We start from the raw sequence: 10942 nt of genomic DNA on the forward strand, positions 1-10942 counted from the left end.
AGGTCAAAGAGTAAGCTGGCCTCAAGTCATGCCGCAACTCTAGTGACTGGAGGTGGGTCTCCAGTAGTAGACATGGAACTCACTCCACATGAGTCAGTCGCTGGGACCTACGTCACGGAGGAACAGATCCAAGGCGTGGGAGATCTGGCTGATTACGAGGCATTGTCCGGTGAGTGCACATGCATGTGTGTGTCATCCATGTGCATGGTGTGTGTGTGAGGGCTTCTGTTTGTGTGCCAGGTGAGAGTGTGTGCGCCTGAGTCGTATGGGTCAGCCATGTGCTTCATGCAATCCTTCCTGCGCAGCTGCATTTGGCCATAGCAGTATCCCTTCTGCCAACAGTAGACATCTAGCCCAACTGCACGCCAGTTGCCCTTGAAGTGTCACCTTGCCACAACATATTTGCTTATTTTTCACTGCTCATTCAGTCAGTTTGTTTGCATTCCACCACTTTCACTAGGCATGTCGCTGTCCACTAGTCACATGTCTGACATGGGTATGGTAAAGTGGAGTGACTTTGTTACCTGGATATCATTTGTACACACATGTCCCTGTGCAATTGGACCATTTCAGACTGGCAGCTCCAGGTGAAAAATCTAACCTGTTAGAATTAGAAAAGCAATTACATGCGGGAACTGGACTGAATGAATAGGTGCTGCCCTCCTCTCCATCTTCACTCAATTGCAATGGTACATGCCATCTGTGTGATGGCATGTGTGTTTCACCTGGCAATCACAGGCCAATGTGTGATGCCACTGCCAGGCAGCATGCAGAAAATGTGTTCATCTTCCATCTTGGTGTCATCAGTGTGTGCCTTTTGCCTGCACTTCATACGCAGTGAGGTTGCATGCATGGGAGGGTTTTAGTCATGTGGGACATGTGTCAATCAAGTACTGGTTCTCTTGCTTCTCAGCCCTCATTGTGTGCCATGGTGCTAATGCCTGTTTCCATTTCTTTGTTTTCATGTCTTTGCAGGGGAAGACGCACCTGATACTGCTGGGGTTGTGGAGATGGTGCAGACCCAGGAGGGGTCCGAGGGCCGACCAACCACCAGTGAGGGACGTGGTGTGGTGGTGGGGGAGAACCCACAAGTGCTGCAGGTCGTGCTCTCAAGGGGTGTCTCTGGCTGCACCTCCCCCGAGCTGTACTCAGGTGTTGATTCGGATGAGACCTACGTGCCGTCGCAGGTGAGTGTTCCAGGGAGGGATTCTGTTCTGTCTCACCCACCTGCACCAGGGTCAGGACCCTCCATGGGGATGTCAGTGTTGGCAGCTACGCCTTCGGTGGTTACGGATGCAGGGTCACACTCCGCGACATCTGATCCTGTTCCTGGGCCAGCAGATCAGAGGGGGAATGCAGTCCTGCAGCCTCAGGCAGTGCCGGCACAGCAAGGCGCAGTTCGCCTTGCCCCAGACAGGTGTGGTGCCCGCCGACGTGGTGGCCGTACGCCACCCGGCAATACCGCATGGGAGCAATCCATTTACGGTATGGCAACCCAACAGGCTGCATCATCCGAGATGATGGCTCAGGCCATGGATAGGGTGGCCACTTCCATTGTGCCCCCAGAAAGGCTGATGGAGCGACTAGAGCAGGCAACCGACTCCATCTGCCAGTCACACAGGGAGGACATGTTGGGGTCCAACAGGGACAGGCGGGCGGCACTGGCGACTCTGCAGGAGGCCATCTCCATTGAGTCCCAGGGCCACAGGGAAGCCCTGAGGCAGGAGCTCCTTCACCTCAGGACGACTCTTGTTGAGCTTGAGGCTTCAACACACCAAAGGACAGAACAGCAGCTGGAGCGTCTCACCCGTACGCTCTCAGCTGAGATGCAGGCAACGAGGGCGGAGGTCCGGGCATCCCGTGAGTTGTTGCATGGGGACCTCCGCACACTCATCCTCCAGAACCAGACCTACCACACCCGCATGCTTGCAGCCATGGAGGAGCAGAGTAGGGCCTTGCGTGGGCTGCCTCCCATAGTGCAACCACCTCCGGATGCAGCTGCACAGGGTGATAATAGCGACAGCAGTGATACTCCCACAATAGGGTAGCCGTGTGGGCCATGAGCCCATGGAGGTGTTTTATCTTCCCAGGATCCACGCAGGTGGGTTCTGGTGTGCATCCTGTCCTCGGACCTCCTGGGTGGCCTCCCCAACCCCCCCGGGCCCATCAATGGCCATTTTTGATTGTTTCTTATTTTTATTTTTATTTTGATTTCTTTTATTCCCAATTTTTTTGGGACGATCTGTTGGCTTCCGTGGTTCCTGTGGGCATACGCTGCATTGTGGCTGGGCACATGCAGGCTTGTAATGTATTTGGTTCAGATGCTTGGGTTTGAGTCACACACACCCCTCCTGCTTCCCGTTTCCATGGGCTTGCAAAGGGTGTGCCCAAGTGACAGTGAATTACACAGTGACGTTGGACTCCCATGAGCTGTGTGGCCAGTCTGTAGTCAATACTGTGTATACATTCATAGTGCATCTTGCTGTTGTGTTGTACACTGCATGTTGCATTGATGTGTAACTCTTCTTCTGTGTCTACCTCCCAATTTGCAGGTCCCTTCCTCATGTCCACACAAGGACCTCTAGTCTGGAGATGGGGACCATGTTGGCAGAAGTGCACCTACAACTCTACATGGCGACAACACTGCACAGTTGGTAGTGGTGGGAGTGCAGGCATTTCCAGGTGGTGAGACTACTAATATGTAACATTTGTGATGTCATGTTAATGGTACTACGTGCTCAAGTATGTTGTTGGTCCGGCATTGCTGTGAGCATTTCAGGTGTTGCAGGTTTCTAATAGTGCCACTGTACATAGTGAGACTGATGTCATGTTGTGGGGATTACTTTGTTTACCTGCAATTAGCATGACATGGCACGGTGTGTCGTGTGGCGGTGCTGGGGTTGGGTTGGCTGACATGGCACTGTCCTCTTGTTGCATTTTGCAAGTGGGTATTCATTTTAGCTGCTTCCATGTGTAACTTCACAAAACTGCATTGGTGGTGTCTGTGTGGGTAGGGATGCACACATTGTGACACTTCCAGGTGAACAATCTCAGGCTGACATGGTATTCCCGGTTCATTCTCCAGACATTCAGGATCAGTGTCAGGTTGAGTCATCATTGATTGTCAGATGGAATGTGCCAGGGCAGTGTGCACTCCACAGGGGTGTGATTTCTATGTGAAGTAATTAGCCACTAGCTGTGTACGGGCTGCCTCCCCCCGTGCCCTTTCCCCTCCCATGCGCAGCAGCTGTGCATGTGGTTGGGGATGTGGGGCCACCACCATGTCCACGGCCAGGCCCCGGCGTGTTGCAACGTTGTGCAGGACACATGCTGCCACTATGATCCTGCACACTACTGGGGGAGCGTATAACAGCTGCCTGCCAGAACGGTCAAGGGAGCGAAAGCGTGACTTTAGCACTCCAAATGTGCGCTCCACTATGCCCCTGGTTGTAATGTGGGCTGTGTTATATCTTACCTGGGGTGGTGTGGTGGGGTTCCGAATTGGCGTCATCATGTGGGGGCTGAGAGGGTAGGCACTGTCCCCTGTGGAGGTGGTGATTGGTATCATTGGTGGGGTTGTGACCTTGCTCAGTATCCAACATGCATGCATGTGCAGTGGCATACATACTCACCAAGCAGCCATGTATCGCCATGCCGCCCAGCTTCTAGGTCCCGGCTTAGGGTGGACATTCGGTAAATGAAGCTGTCGTGGGTGGAGCCGGGATAGTTGGCATATACTGAGGTGATGATTCCCTTGGCATTACATGCTACCTGCACGTTGATGGAATGCCAGTGCTTGCGGTTCCTATAGATGTGCTCAGATGCCCTGGGGGGACGTAGAGCCACATGGGTGCAGTCGATGGCACCTAGCACTTTGGGGAATCGTGCCACAGCGTAAAAATCCAGGGCGGCAGCATGCCTTTCTACAGGTGTTCTGGGCAGGTATATGTGCCTGCGGACTGATGGGCGTGCAGTGATGATGTTCAAGACCTGGTGTAGGCAGCGTGACTGGGTGGCCTGTGACACCCCACCCACTATGGCACTTGTCCGCTGAAATGATCCAGTGGCTAAGAAGTGCAGTACATTGAGGACCTTCTCCAGGGGGCTGAGTGCTTGGGAGCACAGGGTGGGTGATGTGAGGTCATCCTCCCACTCACTCACCAGGTCCAGTATGATGTGTGGTGGAAACCTGTACCTCCCATACACCTGGTCATCAGGCATCCCGAAAAGGCTGGTTCTGGGTGTGAATATTCTGGCCCTGACTATCCTCCTCCTCCTCCTTTGGTAGCCCACTGCCACTGCTGCTAGGAACGGTATGTTCATCCTGCCATCTGAGCTTGTTATTGTTAAAGTCCGCAAATTTATGCTTTGCGCGTGTTCTAGGCGAGCGTGTGACCCGCGCACCCCTGGAATCCAGTTCCCAGTCCAATAGCGTGTGGAAATTCACACGCACCACGGGATACAGGTTCGCTGACGTACTTGCGTGTGTAAGTGCCCGCGCACCCATTAAATACACGTACATAGGCCAATCGCGTGTACGCGCACTTTTGTCCAATTACACGCGATGACACTCTGACGTGCAGTATCTCCACGTGTGCCCCGTCATCACGTGCTGAGTGGGGAACACCCGTGCGGGTCACGTCACAGACGTGCTTACGCGCTGAGGGACTCTGGTCCAATAGAATCGCGTATGCGTCCTGACGCGCTTACGCGCTAAGGGCCTTTCCTCGGATTTCACGCTGACGTGCAGGATTTTCACGTGCCAAATCACTCCGTATCAAGCTGGCCACGCGAAAACACACGGAAGCCCACGCTCCTGCCCAGAAGGCCGAGTTACTGCCCCCCAGTGCCCCGATCAGCCTCCCACGTGCCATCTGCTGCTGCCTGCCTGCCTGCCTGCCTGCCTGCTGCCACCGTGCCCTGCCATTTGGTGCCTGCACATCAGCCATCTGCAGGGGTCCAGTTGCTGTGTCCACCCCTGCTGGAACTGAAGACTCCCGACTGGGATTACATCGCTCCACAGCCCAGCCCCAGGACCCAGTTGCCCACCCACACCTGCCTCTGGGGTTGCCATGTCGGGCACTTCCACATCTGGCACCAGTGGCAACCCCAGGCCAGAGGGGCAGAGGGGCACCAGCTTCACTGTCACCGAAGTTGGTGTCCTGGTGGAGCATGTCCTGGGGCAGTATGATGCCCTCTTTGGATCGTCCTGCGCCAGCAAGGAAGGACGGCAGAGGATCTGGGCCGACTGTGTGGTTGCCATCAACGCGGAGGGGGTGGCAACCCGCGACGTCCTGAAGATCAAGAAGCGCTGGGAGGACTTGAGGTCCAGGACCCTTGTGAAGGCCCGGCGCCTCGTGGAGGGGGGCCGGGGCCGCATGAGTTCCATCCAGATGAGGGTCCTGGAACGCGTACGCCCAGCGCTCCACGCCCAGATCCTTGAGAGGGAGGCCCGTCTGGAGTTGAGCGGTAAGTGTCCATGCATTACTGTGTGAGACAGGGCATGTTGCGGTGTGCTGGTTCTATGATACTTGCCTGTATGTGTGCCATAGGCCATGTATGCATGTATGTGTGCAGGGACATCATGGTAATGCATGTGCGACCAGTGATGTGTGATGCACATGGTTGTTGCATGTGTTGAAATGCCGCATGGGGAGCCCTATGCAGATTTTGAACATGAGAGCATGCCAGTCTCTGTACCTGGACATGGGTGGGGGTGAGGGATGGGTGCTGATGCCAGGTACATATATGGTAGCCATGTCTGTGTGCCTGACCTGCGTGTCTGTGACTTGTGCATGCCATGGATGCATGACACATGTGTGTGACAATGCACAGATTCAGTAAAGCAGCCAAATTACCCTTGTATCCGCTGTGTTTGGTGTGTTTGGGGCCAGATGGATGTGACTGAGGTGAAGTGTGTGCATGTGATGGGCATGAGCCATGATGCATGTGAGTTACATATCATTGAATGTTTCAAGAGTCCATTGGACATGCATGGAAATGTCCATGGCATGCACCATGCCTGTTACTGTGTGTGTTTTGCCTGGACTGACCCATGTGTTGTGGAGGGACATGATGGAAGTGTACTTTGACAGTGGTGCTCATCTGCTATTGCTTCCTGTCTAGGGGACCATTGTACAGTGCCCTGATGCTTGTGTTCTTTGTCTCCCTCTACGCAGCGGCTAGTGAAGAAGAGGGCGGAGACGGCGCTGTGGAGCAAGGCGGCGGGGAAGCCCCCACGGCTGCAGCGGAAGGGGTGGGTGAGCCCCCACAGGGGCCTGCTACGGTGGGAGACGGTGAGGAGCCATCCAGGTTGGTGGTTTGCACAGAGGAGGAGGAGGCCGCCACTGGGGCACACATGGGGCCTGGTGGGGGCATCCCTGCTGGTGCAAGTGGTGCAGTCCAGGGCCAGGGGCAGGAGGCAGCACAGGTCACCGTGGAGGGGCCTGTGCATGTCGCTGTCCCTGACCCTGTGAGTGCACCACCATGCACCAGCAGGGATGCCCCGTCCCAGGCCTGTCCGCAGGTAGAGGGGATGTCCATGTCACCTGACTCCCCTCCACCTGCGGACGTGGGAACCCCTGGCCGTGCGGAGAAGGTCCTGATTGGGGTCGCGATGCGCACGGCTGTGATTCGTGATGCCGTGCGTGCTTCCCGGGAGGAGCACGCACGTCATCACGAAGTGCACCGTGCCGACGTGGCCCAATTGGGATCGGCCATGTTCGGGGGTTTACTGCATGTGTTGGCCAATGTGGCGGCCCTCTCCTCCTCTGTGCAGGCTATCCACCAGTCGTTCTCCTTGCCGTCTTCCAGCCCAGATGCCACCAGGGCCCCCTGTGGACCTGCCCCGACCAATGCAGCCAGCTCGGTGGGGATCCCATCCCTGCCACAGTCGGGAGTCAGAGATCCAGCAGGGGTGGACACCAGAGCAACTGGAACCCAACAGATGGAGGATGTGACGGCATCATCGGGCAGGGCACGTGCACGACGGCGTCGGTGGTTTCCATCAGCCTGGATGGCGTCGTGCTGGCACAGGCAGTTGCGTCGGAGGCAGCAGCAGGCTCAACGTGGGAGGCATCATGGCTCGGGGCCATCAACATCAGGGGTGCAGGCATCGGCCGGAGGGCAGGAGAACCCTGGAATGGGAGTGGCTTCCGTGTGGGAGTGGTTGTGCCAGCGGATAGGTGCGGAGCGGCAGCGGGCAGAGGAGGAACGGCTCACGATGGTCAGAGCGGAGGACTCCATGCGGAGGGCGCTGAGGCGGGCTGAGTGCCTCGAGGGTCTTCGCAGGGTGTTTGAGCTTGACACTGCGTTATCCCTGCGGGACCTCGGGGCCAGGGAACATGCCTGCCTCCAAGCCATTGACCAGGAGTTCGATGATGCCCTGGCCCATGACAACAACCAGTGAGCCATCCGAATAGCCCGCTGCCTTTGTATATAGTTGTATAGTTAGGGTTAGGTTTCCTTTGTTTTTTTGATTTTTCTTTTGGTTGCGATTGGACAATGCACCACTTTTTTGTATATAGTTCAGTTTTTAGTTAGTAGTCATAGTTAGGTTTAATTTGGTTGGGCTCATGGACCCAGGATGATCTTCTTCATGGTTCTTCATTGGCTTATTTTAATTTTTCAGATTATTTTCTTGGACATTCATCTTGTTTTGTTTGATTTGCTTTGTGTTTTTTCTTATTTCATTTCCATTCTACTTACTTTTCAATACATATTATTTTTTTAATCTTCAATGTGTCGTATCATCTCATTGCTTTCAGGCATGTCATGTTGGGTGTTTTGTCATTCACTTGCAGCCATTGTGTGTGACAGACATGTGTTGAATTGCATTATTTAAATTGGGGTTGTAACATGTAATTGCCTTTGATATGTGGGTGGATGTGAAAGTTGGTTGGGCCTTTTGGCAGGGGAGGATGGGCATTACGGACATGATTGGGGAATGTTGGGACCCAGGTGCAGGGGGGCATGGATTGGACATGGGTGGGGGCCTGCTGGCAGGTGCCCCACAGTGCTGGGGGGTGGGGGTGGTGGGAGACATGAGTGGGGGCCTGGTGGAGGGTGCCCCTGCACTGCTGGGGTGTGGGGGTGGTGGGAGACATGAGTGGGGGCCTGGTGGAGGGTGCCCCTGCACTGCTGGGGTGTGGGGGTGGTGGGTGACATGAGTGGGGGCCTGGTGGAGGGTGACCCTGGTGGCTGGGGTGTGGGGGTGATGGGAGACATGAGTGGGGGCCTGGTGGAGGCTGCCCCTGCACTGCTGGGGTGTGGGGGTGGTGGGAGACATGAGTGGGGGCCTGGTGGAGGGTGACCCTGCACTGCTGGGGTGTGGGGGTGGTGGGAGACATGAGTGGGGGCCTGGTGGAGGGTGACCCTGCACTGCTGGGGTGTGGGGGTGGTGGGTGACATGAGTGGGGGCCTGGTGGAGGGTGCCCCTGGTGGCTGGGGTGTGGGGGTGATGGGAGACATGAGTGGGGGCCTGGTGGAGGCTGCCCCTGCACTGCTGGGGTGTGGGGGTGGTGGGAGACATGAGTGGGGGCCTGGTGGAGGGTGACCCTGCACTGCTGGGGTGTGGGGGTGGTGGGAGACATGAGTGGGGGCCTGGTGGAGGGTGACCCTGCACTGCTGGGGTGTGGGGGTGGTGGGAGACATGAGTGGGGGCCTGGTGGAGGGTGCCCCTGCACTGCTGGGGTGTGGGGGTGGTGGGTGACATGAGTGGGGGCCTGGTGGAGGGTGCCCCTGGTGGCTGGGGGGTGGGGGTGGTGGGAGACATGAGTGGGGGCCTGGTGGAGGGTGACCCTGCACTGCTGGGGTGTGGGGGTGATGGGAGACATGAGTGGGGGCCTGGTGGAGGGTGCCCCTGCACTGCTGGGGGGTGGGGGTGGTGGGTGACATGAGTGGGGGCCTGGTGGAGGGTGCCCCTGCACTGCTGGGGTGTGGGGGTGGTGGGTGACATGAGTGGGGGCCTGGTGGAGGGTGCCCCTGGTGGCTGGGGGGTGGGGGTGGTGGGAGACATGAGTGGGGGCCTGGTGGAGGGTGCCCCTGCACTGCTGGGGTGTGGGGGTGGTGGGTGACATGAGTGGGGGCCTGGTGGAGGGTGACCCTGCACTGCTGGGGTGTGGGGGTGGTGGGAGACATGAGTGGGGGCCTGGTGGAGGGTGACCCTGCACTGCTGGGGTGTGGGGGTGGTGGGAGACATGAGTGGGGGCCTGGTGGAGGGTGCCCCTGCACTGCTGGGGTGTGGGGGTGGTGGGTGACATGAGTGGGGGCCTGGTGGAGGGTGACCCTGGTGGCTGGGGTGTGGGGGTGATGGGAGACATGAGTGGGGGCCTGGTGGAGGCTGCCCCTGCACTGCTGGGGTGTGGGGGTGGTGGGAGACATGAGTGGGGGCCTGGTGGAGGGTGACCCTGCACTGCTGGGGTGTGGGGGTGGTGGGAGACATGAGTGGGGGCCTGGTGGAGGGTGACCCTGCACTGCTGGGGTGTGGGGGTGGTGGGAGACATGAGTGGGGGCCTGGTGGAGGGTGCCCCTGCACTGCTGGGGTGTGGGGGTGGTGGGTGACATGAGTGGGGGCCTGGTGGAGGGTGCCCCTGGTGGCTGGGGGGTGGGGGTGGTGGGAGACATGAGTGGAGGCCTGGTGGAGGGTGACCCTGCACTGCTGGGGTGTGGGGGTGGTGGGTGACATGAGTGGGGGCCTGGTGGAGGGTGCCCCTGGTGGCTGGGGTGTGGGGGTGATGGGAGACATGAGTGGGGGCCTGGTGGAGGCTGCCCCTGCACTGCTGGGGTGTGGGGGTGGTGGGAGACATGAGTGGGGGCCTGGAGGAGGGTGACCCTGCACTGCTGGGGTGTGGGGGTGGTGGGAGACATGAGTGGGGGCCTGGTGGAGGGTGACCCTGCACTGCTGGGGTGTGGGGGTGGTGGGAGACATGAGTGGGGGCCTGGTGGAGGGTGACCCTGCACTGCTGGGGTGTGGGGGTGGTGGGAGACATGAGTGGGGGCCTGGTGGAGGGTGACCCTGCACTGCTGGGGTGTGGGGGTGGTGGGAGACATGAGTGGGGGCCTGGTGGAGGGTGCCCCTGCACTGCTGGGGTGTGGGGGTGGTGGGAGACATGAGTGGGGGCCTGGTGGAGGGTGACCCTGCACTGCTGGGGTGTGGGGGTGGTGGGAGACATGAGTGGGGGCCTGGTGGAGGGTGCCTCTGCACTGCTGGGGTGTGGGGGTGGTGGGTGACATGAGTGGGGGCCTGGTGGAGGGTGCCCCTGGTGGCTGGGGTGTGGGGGTGGTGGGAGACATGGATGGGGGCCTGGTGGAGGGTGACCCTGGTGGCTGGGGGGTGGGGGTGGTGGGAGACATGAGTTGGACATGAGTGGGGGCCTGCTGGCAGGTGCCCCACAGTGCTGGGGGGTGGGGGTGGTGGGGGACATGAGTTGGACATGGGTGGGGGCCTGCTGGCAGGTGCCCCACAGTGCTGGGGGGTGGGGGTGCAAGGGGACATGAGTTGGTGGTCATTAGTTCAAGGAGACATGTGCCTTTGCTGGGGGGCATGCCCATGGTGGGTGGGCTGCCTGCGGGACATGACCAGGGATGCAGGGTAGTCCCCTGTGGTGTGGGCTGCCTGCAGGGGCCGTGGAGGGTGTACAGGGTACACCTGGGAGGACCCACACTGTCAAATCACATATGGAACTTCCCGCGCACCCCTGATATACACGCGCCCAGGCTATTCGCGTGTGGAACTTCCCGCGCACCCCTGAAATACACGCGCCCCCAGGCTATTCGCGTGTGGAACTTCCCGCGCACCCCTGAAATACACGCGCCCAGGCTATTCGCGTGTGGAACTTCCCGCGCACCCCTGAAATACACGCGCCCCCAGGCTATTCGCGTGTGGAACTTCCCGCGCACCCCTGAAATACACGCGCCCAGGCTATTCGCGTGTGGAACTTCC

Source organism: Ambystoma mexicanum, chromosome 2q, assembly GCF_040938575.1.
Source record: "Ambystoma mexicanum isolate Mex_15411 chromosome 2q, UKY_AmexF1_1, whole genome shotgun sequence".
NCBI classification, from domain to species: domain Eukaryota; kingdom Metazoa; phylum Chordata; class Amphibia; order Caudata; family Ambystomatidae; genus Ambystoma; species Ambystoma mexicanum.